Below are 15,514 nucleotides of genomic sequence, written 5' to 3' on the forward strand. Positions count from 1 at the left end.
CGCATGGCCCTCGCGACCACGCCTGCGCGGTCTGCTCGCCTACGTCGTGCTCCTCGGTGGAATGATGCCCGAGACCACACCTGCGCGGCCTGCCCGCCTGCGTCGTGCTCCTTGCTCCCATCATCCCCGAGACACACCTGCGCGACCAGCCCGCCTGCATCGTGCTCCTTGGCTCCGTGTTCTCGAGACACACCAGCGCGGCCAGCCCGCCTGCTACGTGCTCCTCGGCTCCATACCCCCCGAGACACCTCCGCGCATCCAGCCTGCCTGCGCCGAGCTCCTCGGCCATATTCACTGCCAAGTCCATCTCAGGGCGGCTTGCCCACCTGGGTCACGTCCCTCGGCCGCAGCCTGCCTGCGCCGAGCTTCTCAGCCATACGCTCCCGAGTTCACCTCAGCGCGGTCTGCCCGCCTGAGCGGTGTCCCTTGGCCGCACCGCCGAGATGCACCTCAGCGCGGTCTGCCCACCTGAATCGAGTCCCCCGGCTTTTTGCCATATCCCTCAGCCATAGATGGCCGAGCCCACCTGCGCGGCCAGCCCGCATGCGTCGTACTCCTCGGCTCTTCGGCTTTACGCCACCCGAGACACACCTACGCAGCCAGCCCGCCTGCGTCGTGCTCCTCGGCTCTTCGGCTTTACGCCACCCGAGACCACACCTGCGCGGCTAGCCCGCCTACATCGTGCTCCTCGGCTCTTCGGCTTTACGCCACCCGAGACCACGCCTGCGCGGCCAGCCCGCCTGCGTCGTGCTCCTCGGCTCTTCGGCTTTACGCCACCCGAGACCACGCCTATGCTCCTCGGCTCTTCGGCTTTACGCCACCTGAGACCACGCCTGCGCGGCCAGCCCGCCTGCGTCGTGCTCCTCGGCTCTTCGGCTTTACGCCACCCGAGACCACACCTGCGCGACCAGCCCGCCTGCGTCACGCTCCTCGGCCCATCGACTCCATATTCCCCGAGACCTCGTCCGCGCGGCCAGCCCGCCTGAAGACAGAAGCCATGCATTAGACTCCTCTTACAACAACCGATGCATAGCTCCTTTCGGGGGGGGAATATGATAAGGGTAAAAATGGCAGTCAGCCTTAGGACAATGTCAGCTGCTCCAGATGACGTCACGCACCTTGGAATTGATCAGAACACTGACCGAGGCACATTAATATCCTGCAAAAGCCAATTCCAACACGCTACGCCATGGCTACTGTCAGCCTGCCCCCTACAAGCTGGCAGCTCAGGGAGCAGAATGCTTCCCTACAAATACCCTCTCGTTCATTAGAAGAGGAGGCGGGACACACCCCAAAACACTACTTCTCTCGAAACCCCCTCCACATCTTTCGCTGACTTGATCGTCGGAGGGGTCGGGTCGAGTACCCTGACCCGACCTTTGTGCAGGTGCGAAGCCTTCGAAGATCCCCGCCTTCGGAGATTTAATGGGCTCGAGGAGCGCCCCCACGGAGACCCCCGCCTTCCGGACCCAAACCAAGCCGCGACGGCCCCGAGGCCATGGTTAAAAAAGTTATTTACCATAACAACTAGCATAGGTAAGAGCATCCTTATGGCTTCTAATCGAGCCACGGGAGCGAAGGTTTCTTCGTAATCGATACCTTCTTCTTGGTTGAAACCTTTGGCCACTAATCTAGCCTTGTTTCTAACCACGATACCATTTTCGTCTTGCTTGTTTCTAAAGACCCATTTAGTACCAATGACTAAATGGTCACTAGATCTAGGAACAAGCTTCCATACCTTATTCCTCTCAAATTGATTCAATTCCTCTTGCATTGCAATAACCCAAAAATCATCTTTTATGGCATCGTCAATGCATTTAGGTTCGATTTGAGAAAGGAAGGCGGCGTTAGCACAAAAATTCTTGAAAGAGGAACGAGTTTGAACCTCTTTTGATGTATCTCCTATAATTAGCTCCTTTGGATGAGCATCTATATACTTCCATTCCTTGGGTAAGGAAATTTCGGAAGAAGGTGCATCCAAGTTGCTATTTTGAGGAGGAGGTTCATTTAAATTCAAATTATCAAAACCAAGATCATCGTCAAAATTATTTTTCTTTAAATTAGAAATTTCATTAAAAACTACATGAATAGACTCTTCTATTACTAACGTTCTTTTGTTAAAAACCCGAAAAGTCTTAGAAACGGAAGAGTAACCAAGAAAGATGCCTTCATCGGATTTAGCATCAAATTTTCCTAAGGCATCCCTTTCATTCAAAATAAAGCATTTACAACCGAAAACTTTAAAATAGGAAATATTTGATTTTTTGTTATTCCATAATTCATAGGGAGTTTTTGATAAGGATGGTCTTATTAGGACTCTATTCATGATGTAGCAAGCCGTATTTACGGCTTCGGCCCAAAAATACTTAGGTAAACTATGTTCATTTAACATAGTTCTTGCCATTTCTTATAGGTTTCTATTTTTTCTTTCAACTACTCCATTTTGTTGGGGATTCCTCGGAGTGGAGAAGTTGTGATTGTATCCATTAACCTCACAAAAATTTTGAAAGTCACGGTTTTGAAATTCGCTACCGTGATCACTCCGAATTGATGAAATCATGAAACCTTTTTCGTTTTGAGTGAGTTTACAAAATTTAGAGAAACACTTGAAGCAATCACTTTTGTGAGCTAAGAAATAGGTTCAAGTGTATCTAGTATAGTCATCTACAATTACAAACGCATATTTGCTTCCCCCTAGACTTGTCGTGTCAATTGGTCCAAATAAATCCAAATGAATCAATAGTAATGGTCTAGTGGTGCTAATTTGAGTTTTCGGGTTTGAAACTAGTTTTTATTTGTTTACCTAGTTGACATGCATCGCATACTTTGTCCTTGATAAACTTTATATTTGGAATTCCTCGCACTAAATCTTTAGATGAGATCTTAGATATTAGTTTCATGCTTGCATGGCCTAGTCTCCTATGCCAAAGCCAAGCATCATCATTTAAAGCGGAGAAGCACATTTCATTACTTAGTTCATCAAGGTTGATGGTGTAGACATTATTTTGTTTTAATGCAATTATAGTTATATTATGGTTTAGTTTTTCAATAATACACACATTTGATTCAAATCTAACGATATAACCTTTATCGCATAATTGACTAACACTCAAGAGATTATGTTTCAATCCATCAACTAGTAAGACATCATCAATAGAAAATTTTAATTTGTTACCTATGGTTCCCTTGCCAATGATTTTGCCTTGGTTGTTGTCTCCGAAGGTGACGTACCCTTCTTCTTTGCTAGTGAGCATAGAGAAATGAGATGGATCTCCAGTCATATGTCTTGAGCATCCACTATCTAGATACCATCTCTTGCTCCTAGCTTGTGATGGTGTATGTTTCTACAAGAAGGGATTATTTTTAGGTACCCATTTCATTTGCTCATCATATTGCATAGAATTGATCATGGTTCCTTTAGGAACCCAAATTAGTTTGTTCGGACTAATTTTCTTGAATGGACATTTATAAGTTTTATGTCCATATTTGCAACAAAAGTTGCAATTGCTTTGGTGCCGAACATGTAAGACGGGGCCTTTAATGAAGGTGGTTCGATTTTGGTGAGGACTTCTCACAAATCCGATTCCACTTCTTTTAGGAACGTGACCCTTATTTGTAAGGATCATGTTCAAAGATTTGCTATCAATCTCGAATTTCTTCAAGGTGTCCTTAAGTAGCAAGTTCTCCTTTTGGAGAGATTCTAGATCATGGCATTTTATACATGGAGCTAAACTATCATGATATTCAGTTTTTAATTTATCGATATCACAAGTGAGACTATCATGCTCCTTTTTTAGCAATTTATATTTTCTACTAATTGTCTTACATTCATCAAATAACTCATGGAAAGCATTTAACAATTCATGATAAGGTAAATCAGCATCAATTAAATCCGTTACCTTATCTCCGATGGCCATTAGGGCGTAATGAGCAACTTGCTCGGTGTTGGACTACTCTTCTTCGGACGCGCTTGAATCATCCAATGTTGCCTTGAGCGTCTTCTTCTTTGATGTTCTCTTTTTGGCTTGAGGACAATCGTTCTTGTAGTGTCCCGGTTTTTTGCATTCATAGCAAATCACTTGGTCCTTCATTTGTTCAAATTTATTTTTTGTATTATTTTTAAATTTGTTCTTTCTTAAATATTTTTTATATTTTTGAGTCAAAAGTGCAATGTCATTGTCACTGTCCTCATCACTTGATGTTCCTTTTAAGTGGTCTTCTTGTGATTTGAGTGTCATATCCTTCCTGTTCTTTGGAAGGGGGTTCTCGAGCTCATCATGAGCTTGACATGTCATTTCATAGGTCATTAGAGACCCAATGAGTTCTTCAAGAGGGAATGTTTTAAGGTCTTTAGCCTCTTGAATTGTCGTAACTTTTGGATCCCAACTTTTAGGGAGGGATCTTAAGATTTTAGTTACTAGTACAAAGTTAGTAAAATCTTTACCAAGAGCTTTGAGTCCATTGATGACATCCGTCAACCGGGTGTACATGTCTCCGATGGACTCACTTGGTTTCATTCGGAAAAGTTCGTAAGAGTGCACAAGGATGTTGATTTTGGACTCTTTCACTCGGCTAGTGCCTTCATGAGTGACCTCAAGAGTTCTCCAAATATCAAAAGCCAAATCACAAATTGAAACACGATTAAATTCATTTTTGTCTAGTGCACAAAATAAGGCATTCATAGCCTTTGCGTTTAAAGAAAAAACCTTCTTCTCCGATTCATTCCATTCGCTTATCGGAAGAGAAGATTTTTGAAATCCGTTTTCAACAATAGTCCAAAGCTCGAAATCCATAGAAATGAGGAAGATCCTCATACGAGTCTTCCAATAAGTATAATCCGACCCATTAAACAAGGGTGGACGTGTGATAGAATGACCCTCATGTATGCCGGAGTAAGCCATCTCTCTTGGGTATCAAACCAAATATGAGAGTGAGCCTAGCTCTGATACCAATTGTTAGGATCGGAGTGGCACTAAGAGGGGGGGGGGTGAATTAGTGCAGCGGCTTAAAACATTGGTTTCGACAAATCTTTCGTACGATAAAAATTGGAATCGGAAGTACTTAACTTGAAAGCGTATTCGCAAAGTTGTGCAGCAAATGTAATGAGGAAATAAAGCAAGTAAGAAGGTTTGTAGTAATGTAAATAGCAGTAATGAAATGCAAACCAAAGATTACGCCGTTTTTAAAGTGGTTCGGTCAAGTGACCTACATCCACTTGCGAGACCCCTCTTCGATGAGGCTCCCACCTTCCACTAGAAAATCTCTTGAAAGGGAAGGGTGAATACCCCTCTTACAACTTTTTACAAGCGGTTCACTCTCTTACAGATTTTCATCAAGAAAGAAGGAGGTGAACACTAACAAATTGAAAACAAGACTAGCTAAGACTTTTCTAAGGCCTTTCTCTCAAACAATTGCTGCTCAAAGAGTTGTGGTCTCAGTTGAGATTTGAGGGGTATTTATAGGCCTTAAGAGGATTCAAATTTGAGCTCCAAAATTTGAATTCTCTTTGGGTTCCCGATGCTGGCGGTGCCACCGCCTGTCACTGTCAGACATTGATAGTGCTGGGCGATGCCACCGCCAGACCCTTCGGTTTACTTGTTGGGCTTCAAATTTAGCCCAAACCAAGTCTAATTTTGGGCCCAGTTGGCCCCTAACCAAGATATAGGATTATCTTTTAATCCTAATCCTAATTACAAGTGAACTACATAACAAAACACATCCTAAGCAAGTTTTCAACCACGAACGTCAAGTCTTGTTCCGACGAGCTTTCCGACAGACTCCCAGCAAGCTCCCGAACTTGTGATGACTTTAACGAGTAGCCGAGCCTTCTCGGTGATCTCCGTGAACCTCCGACAATCTCTTCGGCGAACTTCCGAAAATTTCGACAGGTTCCCGATTTCTTCTCGGTTGGTTCCGGCAGCATCTCCCATGATTCTTCGGACTCTTAAATGTCCATCGAACTTGACTCTGGTATTCTTGCTTTGTGTTTTCTGGTTATCGTAGTTACTCTTGCACACTTAACTCAATAATATGGATTAGATCAATTAACCCATCAATTGATTTTATCATCAAAATATGAGATTTAACACTGTTATCACCCGGGCAAAGCCACTATAGTAGCTGATGCTCTTAGTAGAAAATATACATGTTTTACGACTAGTCTAGTCATGAAGCAATAGAAGTTATTAGAAGAAAATTTTGATTTGAATGCTATGTGGAAAGAACAAGACTCAATGATATTGATGACCTCCATTCAGGTGCAATATGATCTTATTCAACAAATTAAGGAAGGACAATTACGAGATCCACGTTTAATCTACTTGAGGAATAAAGTAGAAAAGGAATTGAAGCCAAAATTTCAAGTAACAAAGGATGGCCTATTGAGATTTGGGAATAGAGTGTGTGTACCAAATGAACCAGATATCAAGAACCAAATCCTAAAGGAAAGTCATACTTCAAAGTACACCATGCATCCTGGGAGCACTAAGATGTATAGAGATCTCCAAAGTCTTTATTGGTGGGAAGGCATTAAGAAGGAAATTGTAATGTATGTTTCAAAATGTTTGACTTGTTAGCAAATCAAAGTAGAACACCAAAGACCTGGAGGGTTGTTGCAACCTTTAGATATCCTTAAATGGAAATGGGAATGTATTACCATGGATTTTGTTTCAGGATTACCTAGAACCTCTAGAAAGCATGATGCTATTTGGGTTATCATTGATAGGTTAAAAAAATCTACACATTTCCTACCGATTAATATGACTTATTCGCTTGATAGACTTGCAGATTTATATGTCAATGAAATAGTAAGACTTCATGGTATTCCAAAAGAGATCATCTCTGATAGAGACTCCAGATTTCTCTCTAGATTCTGGAGCAGATTACAGGAATCTATGAGCACTAAAGTCAAGTTTAGTACTGCATATTATCCTCAAACTGATGGTCGATCAGAAAGAATAATTCAAACACTTGAGGATTTGCTTAGAGCCTATGTTATGGATTGGAAAGGTGAATGGGATAAATATATTTCACTTATTGAGTTCACTTAAAATAATAGTTATCATTCAAGTATTCAGATGGCTCCTTATGAAGCTTTATATGGGCAAAAGTGCATAACACCTATATTTTGGGAGGAAGTTGGTGATAGAAAGTTATTAGTACCAGACAAAGTACAAGAAACTACCGAGAAAATTCAAGTTATAAGGAAAAGGTTAAAAACTGCTCAGAGTCATCAAAAGAGTTATGCTGACAATAGAAGACGAGATATCGAGTTTGAAATCAGAGATTTTGTATTCTTAAATGTCTCCCCTTCCAAAGGCATTATAAGGTTTGGGAAGAAAGGAAAGTTAAGCCCAAGATTTATTGGACCTTTTGAGGTTCTTGAGAGGGTTGGTTATGTCGCTTACAGGATTGCCTTGCCACCATCGTTGTGCCATATCCATAATATATTCCATGTTTCGATGATTAAAAAGTATATATATGATCCTTCTCATATCATTAAGTATGAGCTGATGGAGATCGATAAAGATTTATCTTATGTGGAAGAGCCCATTCAGATTGTTGATAAGAAAGAAAAGATCCTAAGGAATCGGGTCATCCCTCCGGTTCAAGTAATTTGGAGACATCATTCTGGAGAGGAAACAACCTGGGAGCTAGAGGAGGAACTGAAAAAGGTTTATCCCCATCTTTTCATCGATAGAGGTATGATAAATTTAGAGGACTAAATTTTTCTTTTAAGGGGGGGAGAGTGTAACATCCCTCATTTCTGAATATTCGTATAAGTTTCTAGTTGGAATGTAAGTATCTATTTTAAATTTGATAAAAGAGCCAAATTATGAATCTGAGAACTTATTCATAAGATTTGGAGGATTTGTTCAAAAACAAATCTGAGGACCTATATGTAAACCCTGAGGACCTAATCATAAATATAATAATACAAGGACTAAATTATAAAATATACAAAATTACAAATCCCACCGTTTAAGCCACTTTGCCTTCGTTCTTAAGGAACCAGAGAAGGTAGCTGCATGGAAGAACAGAGAAACAAAGAAAGAAGAAGAGAAAAAAAAAGGGGGAAGAAGAAGAAGAAAAAATTTGGGGCTTTGAGGTTTCTTACTCAAATATTCTCAATTAGGGTCATAATTCTTAAAGACAAGTGTTCTAACCCTATCCTACAGAAATATTAGTCTATATTCTTATATTGATTCTAAATAATCTGAAAGATTTCTACTTAGAACTTGATATTTCTCTCTTTAGACATAAAACCATGGATCTAAAATTTTTCGGTAAACTGACCCTTATACATTGTTTCAGCTATAATTTTAGCAACAAAAGTAGATTTGGGTAGGACCTAGTTCATTTGAAATTAGACTCTGATATCTTTCTTTTCACACTAATTTTGAAGATTTTGGACACTGAATACTTACCCAAACGTCTATTTTAAATGAGCCTATAGATGCTGTAAAACAGGGATCAAAATTTCTGACCTTTCGATACTAAAGTACCTATAAGTTCATGTTGGAAATTCTGATTTGTACAAAACTGATTTCAATCGAAATTAGACTTGTAGACCTTTCTTTTGACATATAGATTGAAAAATTTGGAATTCAAATGCCTATCCTCTTATCTGTTGAACCCGACCCTATGAATTCTGCAAAACAGTGATTTTGCTTTTGACCTTTGGTTACTAAATCAATGCTAAATCCTTGTTGGAAACCTTGATTCATATGAAATTTATTTCATTAGAAAATAGATTGATATATCTTTCAACAATAGCTTTCTTGAGGGTATTGGAGCATAATTGACAACCTGAATCATTTATTTAATGTGCCTCTTGAATTCTACCAGAAATCGAGCTTTGGTCGATTTCGCATATTCTGGTTTCATTCCTTTGGAAATTGATATCCTTTAGCTTTCTTATTCAATTGAGCTTTATATTACTGCTTTAAACTCTTATATGCTCTTGTCCTTAAAATTATTTGCATTCTCAAAAACTATTGTGTAACGTTTATGCTATATCGTATTGACTCATATAGGCACATGTATATCCCATTATTCCGCATTTGCTTTCGATATATGCCTATTCCAGTTTCATTCCTTTGGACATTGAATTCATCTAACCTTCTCATTTGAATTGAGTTATATATGATTGCTTGGAATCCTTGAATGCTCTTGCTTTCATTTCCTTTCAAATTTGAATACAATTGTGAAAGATTATTGCTTACTTCGTATTGACTCATAAAGACACATGTATGTTTTGTTGTTCCGCGTGTGCTTCCGATATGTGCTATTCATTGTTCATACTATCCTTTTGTACTCTGGTGTTTGTGGGATATTGTGAACATTTGCCAGAAATGGTGAAGGGAGTTATGCATAGAGCCTATGATGCTCTGCCGGCCCTTATGACTTCACTCAGACGTGGGTGGATGGAGCTCCCAGACGTGGGAGACTTATATTTGGTGGTCATTCAGAAATAGATGTACCATATTATGTTATGGTCCTAATTCACCTTCTATATGTTTGATATGGTATCCAGAGCTTTGGTTATGTGTTTCTATACATGCTTTGGATAAGAATGATATGAATGCAACGTTAAATTCGACGTTTGAGCTTCTGTTTCGTATTTGTCTTTGAAATGCTCTAAAATGGTCCATACGCCATTGATATGTTCCGAAATATTTTATTTATCAATGATATGCTCCGAAACATTTCGTACGCCTTTGATATGCTCCTAAATGTTTCATTTGCTATTGTTATGCTTCGAAATGTTCCATATGTTGTTGATATGCTCTGGAACATTTCATATGCTATTGATATGCTCCACTTACTATATGCTCCATCTGTTATGAACCAAATATGTTTGATTGAGATGACATTTGTGATTCTGCCCTAATGAGATTACGTCTATGAATTATTATATTCTGCCTTGCATTTTGAAACCTTATTTGTTTAGAAATTATCCCCTTTTACCATGGATATGTTAGTCACTTGCTAAGCTTTATATGCTCACCCCATTGTTGTATAAATTTTTCAGGATAGCTTGTCGCTCGCTTAAATGTTAAGATTGGGCTGAGGCATTGGAAAGCTAAAAGATTTTGGGCAGATCTTTATTAGTATATATGTTTTTGTTGTATAAGCATACTCTGCATCTAATTAAATATTGACGATGAATCTAAACTTGTGGATTTTATATAAGTTCAAAGGACCTCTCATGTTTAGGATTATGGAATGTTAAGTTTAATTCGTATAATGACATGAACCTTTGGTAAATGTTGGTTTTGTGACTGTATAGACTCCCACACTTGTTAATTTATGTTGTGGTTATTATTTTGGTGAGTTGGGTTCAAATTTTATGAATCATCGAGCGATGTGTTGTAAGTTTATAACTGCACAGGGTTTATAAATTTGTAGATTATAGAGGTGAAATTTTGATCTGAATGTTTTCTTAGTGACCTCAAATGTGTGATTGGATCCTGGATGGATTTGTGTTGAAAAATTTTTAATATTATTGATATTTTAAGGGGCGTGACAGAGGTGGTATCAGAGCATGGTTTGAGGATCACTGAAATATTTGATATGTTGACGTACAAAATATATTGAGGTCTAATGAACTATAGTGATTGGTGGAAATTTTTTTGATGCATTTTAGGAATCTAGGATGATGAGGACATTTGGGTCCTCCTATTTCATTTGTTTCTGATTAATTAAGGGGGATGAAAGGGTTTATCGAGGATACTAAATCAAAGTAGCGCAATGAAAACATGGTGAACGTAATTTCATTAGTGGTAGAAAAATGGATGATACAAACGGAGAAGATATTTGATGTACAAAATTATTTTAATGATCAAAAGATTTCTTTTGCCACCTTATTTTGGAAGTAAAGACTTATTATTAATGGGAACAATGAAAAGAATTTTTGGAGATCAGTGGCAAGAATGATAAAGACAAGTTTACCAATAAAAATATGATTAGAAATGAATCAGAAAGTAATAACAAGAGGGTAAGATATTTGGATTTGAAATGGGAAGTCACCACAAAAGACTCAATCACGTGTGAATTGCAAGTTAAATTGTGAAATAAGTTTGTGATTTCGGGTGACTAGAGTCTATTTTGCTTATAGAAAGTTGGATCATAAAATAAAAGACTGCCACTTGAACAAGAAGAAAGAGTCACTGCCTCATAAATCATCAGCCCATGTTAGAGTGTATGTTATCACTGAATATGATTCTAAAACTTCTGAATTAGTAGTCGAAGGTATTATTCATGTTTATGAAAGAATATAAATATTTGTTTGACCATGGGGTCCCATCTATGATTTGATTTGTAATATTTTGCTTATCACTTGGGCATTCAACCTAGACTACTGCATTATGTGCTATACGTAAATACGATCATTGGAGATTCTTTGATAACGGATTTGAATCTGGTCCTCTTGTTTGATTTTATTGAAGAACTTGAACTTTTTGCTGATTTAGTTCTCCTAGAGATTTGGAGTTTTGATATTATATTTGGTATGGATTGACTATCTTCTTATCATACTAGTATGGATTGTTATATAACAAATGATCACTTTTTGCATATTTGATCAGCCCATCCTTTATTTTGAAAGTATTGGACATGATTTATCTCCTTGCCTAATGTATCCCAGGATGATTTGCCCGAATTACCTCCAAAACGTGATTATGATTTTGATTTGGTCTTTGGGACAATCCCAATATATAAGCCTCTCTACAGAATGACATCATGTGAGTAAGTGGAATTAGAAAAGAAAGTATAAGGACTATTAAATAAAGATTTTATTTGGCTTAATATTTCACCATGGGGTGCTCTGGTGTTAGTTAAAAAGATGGATGGAACATTGAAGCTTTGTATTGATTATAGACAATTGAATCAGGTGACCATCAAAAACAAGTATCCCATACCCAAAATTGATGATTTGTTTGGTCAATTGTACGGTGCACAAGTATTCTCTAAGATTGACCTCAGATCAGGTTACTATCAATTGAAGATCAAGGAGGAGGATATTCCAAAAACAGCTTTTAGAACTCGATATGGTCACTATGAATTCTTGGTGATGCCTTTTGGTTTGACTAATGCCCCTGTAGTTTTTATGGAACTAATGAATAGAATAGTTCAATCGCTCTTGGATGGCTGTGTAATTGTATTCATTGACGACATATTGGTGTATTCAAGGAGTAATCTAAAGCATGAGGAACACTTAGAAATGTATTGTCCATACTAAGAGAAAAGAAGTTGTATGCAAAGTTCAACAAATGTGAATTATGTTTGAATAAAGTTACTTTCTTAGGCCATTTGATTTCAAGGAAGGGCATATCTGTTGATCCAAAGAAAGTAGAAGATGTAGTTAAATGGGAAGTATCAACAAATGTAACATAAGTTAGAAGCTTCTTAGGCATGACAGATTATTACAGGAGATTTATGGAGGGATTTTCTCGAATCGCTCAATCTCTCACCAAACCCACTAAGAAGAATGTGAAATTTGTAGGGGATGATGATTGTGAGCAAAGTTTTTAAGTGTTAAAAAGAAGATTCACTAGTGCCCCTATTCTCACTATTCCAAGTGGTAGTGAGGGATTTGTAGTTATTATTGATGCTTCAAGAAAGGGTCTTGGATGTGTTTTGATGTAGGAAGGGAGAGTGATTGCTTATGCTTCAAGACAACTAAAAGGTTATGAACTGAATTATCCAACTCATGATTTGGAATTGGCAGCAATTGTTTTTGCTCTAAAGATTTGGAGAGCATTAGGGTTTTCTGGGCAAAAGATAGTTTTGCCCCTCGGAATTTGAGAAATTCTAATTTCTGTCTTTTTTCTAAATTATGAAAATACCCCTATATGTCCCTGATTTCATAAAATACTAATTAATTAAAAAGTTTAGTTGATTATTATTTTTATTATTATCTAGTAGTCCTACATGATGATGATTATTTATACATGTGATGTATGATATGTGGACGGATGATCATGGACCGTGTGATGTGTGTACTTATGATTATTATTATTGGAGTCTGCGAGCCTCCATTATATTTCTCGTTTATTGTCGGGCCTGCGTGTCTATAATTAAGTTGTAATCACATGAGGAGGCGCAGCGGGAGCGTGGATGCGATAGCGAGACCCATGAGACGGATGATCGCGATGCATGAAAATGCATCGAGATGTCGACAGAACCGACAAGGACGAGATGGATGATCACAGGGCATGGAGATGTACCGTTGCACACATAGATCTTGATGTGAGTGATTAGGCCTATTGGCTCGGGCCTAATCACATTAGGTTGTGATCCATGATCATCTAGTGTGATTGCTTATATACATACTAGATGTGTATATATATTTGCATGCGATGTAGATATATATTAAATATGTTTATGTGTGACATGTCATATTAGGAGACCAAATCATAGAAACATCTCTCTCGATAATATTAAGTCGGAAAACGTGAGGCAATTAGATTGACCCACGTGACCTTCCATCGTTATAAGTAGGAACCGATTCCCGGTGTAGGTTAAGTTGGTCGAGTCCCTCGAGACTCACCTATATCGCGATTCACTATCTTGCTTACGGCATAGAGATGTCACTAGTGACCTGAGGACATGGTATGCTTGGTCGAGTCCCTTGAGGGTATATCATCAAATCAAACTCATCTTGTAACGAAGGTGTTGACTTAACCGAGCATCATGGTTGGTCGAGTCCCTCGAGACCATGGTGATTCGAAGGCCGAACAGGACGGGAATCACAAGGAGTTATGATCGGCAAGAGTTGCCTACCTTTTAGGCTTAATGTGATTGATCGAGTCCCTTGAGGTTACACTAAGACATTGATTGGATCCTGATCCCCACTAGAAGTCTGCCGGAAACTTCTGTTTCACGTGCTGAGGGTGTCGCATGACTCGTTAGTAAAATAGTGGGAGTATATTAAGATAGAAGTCAATATCTTGATAGTTTATTTCTTGTAAAATCTGCATGTTATTCATTTCTGCTACATCTTTATTTTTAGAAAATGTCGCTTTCAAATCCCTTACGCGGCATACTTGATGTCAACCGCCTCACTGGTCCAAATTATACGGATTGGCTCCGTAACTTGAGAATTGTTCTCACGATGGAGAAAATCATATACGTCCTTGATATAGTGATGCCTGCACCCGAAGAAGGGGCAAGCGAGGAAGAAATTGCTCGCTACGTGAAGTACATTGATGACTCCACTCTTGCTCAGTGCTATATGTTGGGCTCTATGACTCCAGAGTTATAGAGACAACATAAAAAGATGGATGCCATATCCATTCTCCTACATGTTCACAAATTGTTTGAGGAACAGAGAACGACTCAGCGATATGAGATATCCAAGAGCCTCTTCCGCGTTAGGATGACTGAGGGGACATCGGTTTAGAACCATATCCTAAAGATGATTGAGTGGATAGAGAAACTCACAGGTTTAGGAATGGTCCTGGAGGATAACTTGTGTGTGGACATTGTGCTTCAGTCCCTACCAGATTCCTTTTCATAGTTAATAATGAATTTTAATATGAACAAGCTTGAGGTGACTCTCCCAGAGCTCCTCAATATGTTGAGGGAGGTAGAGAGTACTATTAAGAAAGAAAAGCCAGTTCTCTACATTGGTGAGACCAGAAAGAAAAGGAAAGCAGAAAGGTCCCTTAAGAAGGGAAAAGGCAAGGGCAGACCAAGTAAAGCAACGGTTGCTAAGAGAGACCCAACAAAGGACAAAGGCCAGTACTTCCACTGTGATAAAGATGGGCACTAGAAGAGGAACTGCAAAGAGTACCTTGCAGAAAGGGCGAAACAAAAGCTTGATGAAGTTTCAGGTACATTCATGATAAGTCTCCATTTGTCAGACTCTTATGATAACATATGGGTATTGGATACCGGTAGTGCTTATCATATATACAATTTGTTGCAGGTTCTGGCAAGGCTTAGGAGACTAGAGAGAGGCGAGATGGACCTCAAGATGGGTAATGGAGCAAAAGTTGTTGTAGTAGCTGTTGGCGAGGTTGCCCTACATCTGCCTGGTGGAGATTTTATTGCATTAGATGCATGTTATTTTGTTCCTTCTATTATCAAAAACATTATCTCCATTTCATATTTGATAGTTAGTGGATATAAATTAGTTTTTGAGAACAATGGTTGTTCGATATTATTAGATGATAAGATCATCACGAAAGGAATATTGCATAATGGTTTATTTATGTTAAACACTACTCCACATATCATGAATATAAATGTGTCCAAGAGGAAACGAGATGAGATGAACAGTACATACCTGTGGCATTGTAGGCTAGGTCACATCCATGAAAAAATAATTCAAAAGTTGCTAAATGATAGATATCTAGATCCATTCGACTATGTGTCATATGCAACTTTTGAGCCTTGCCTTCATGGAAAACTGACCAACTCTCCATTTAGTAGAACTAGAGATAGAGCCACTGAGCTATTGGAACTCATACATAGTGATGTATGTAGACCCATGTCAACTCATGTCATT

This window comes from Musa acuminata, chromosome BXJ3-2, assembly GCF_036884655.1.
Source record: "Musa acuminata AAA Group cultivar baxijiao chromosome BXJ3-2, Cavendish_Baxijiao_AAA, whole genome shotgun sequence".
In the NCBI taxonomy this organism is placed as follows: Eukaryota; Viridiplantae; Streptophyta; class Magnoliopsida; order Zingiberales; family Musaceae; genus Musa; species Musa acuminata.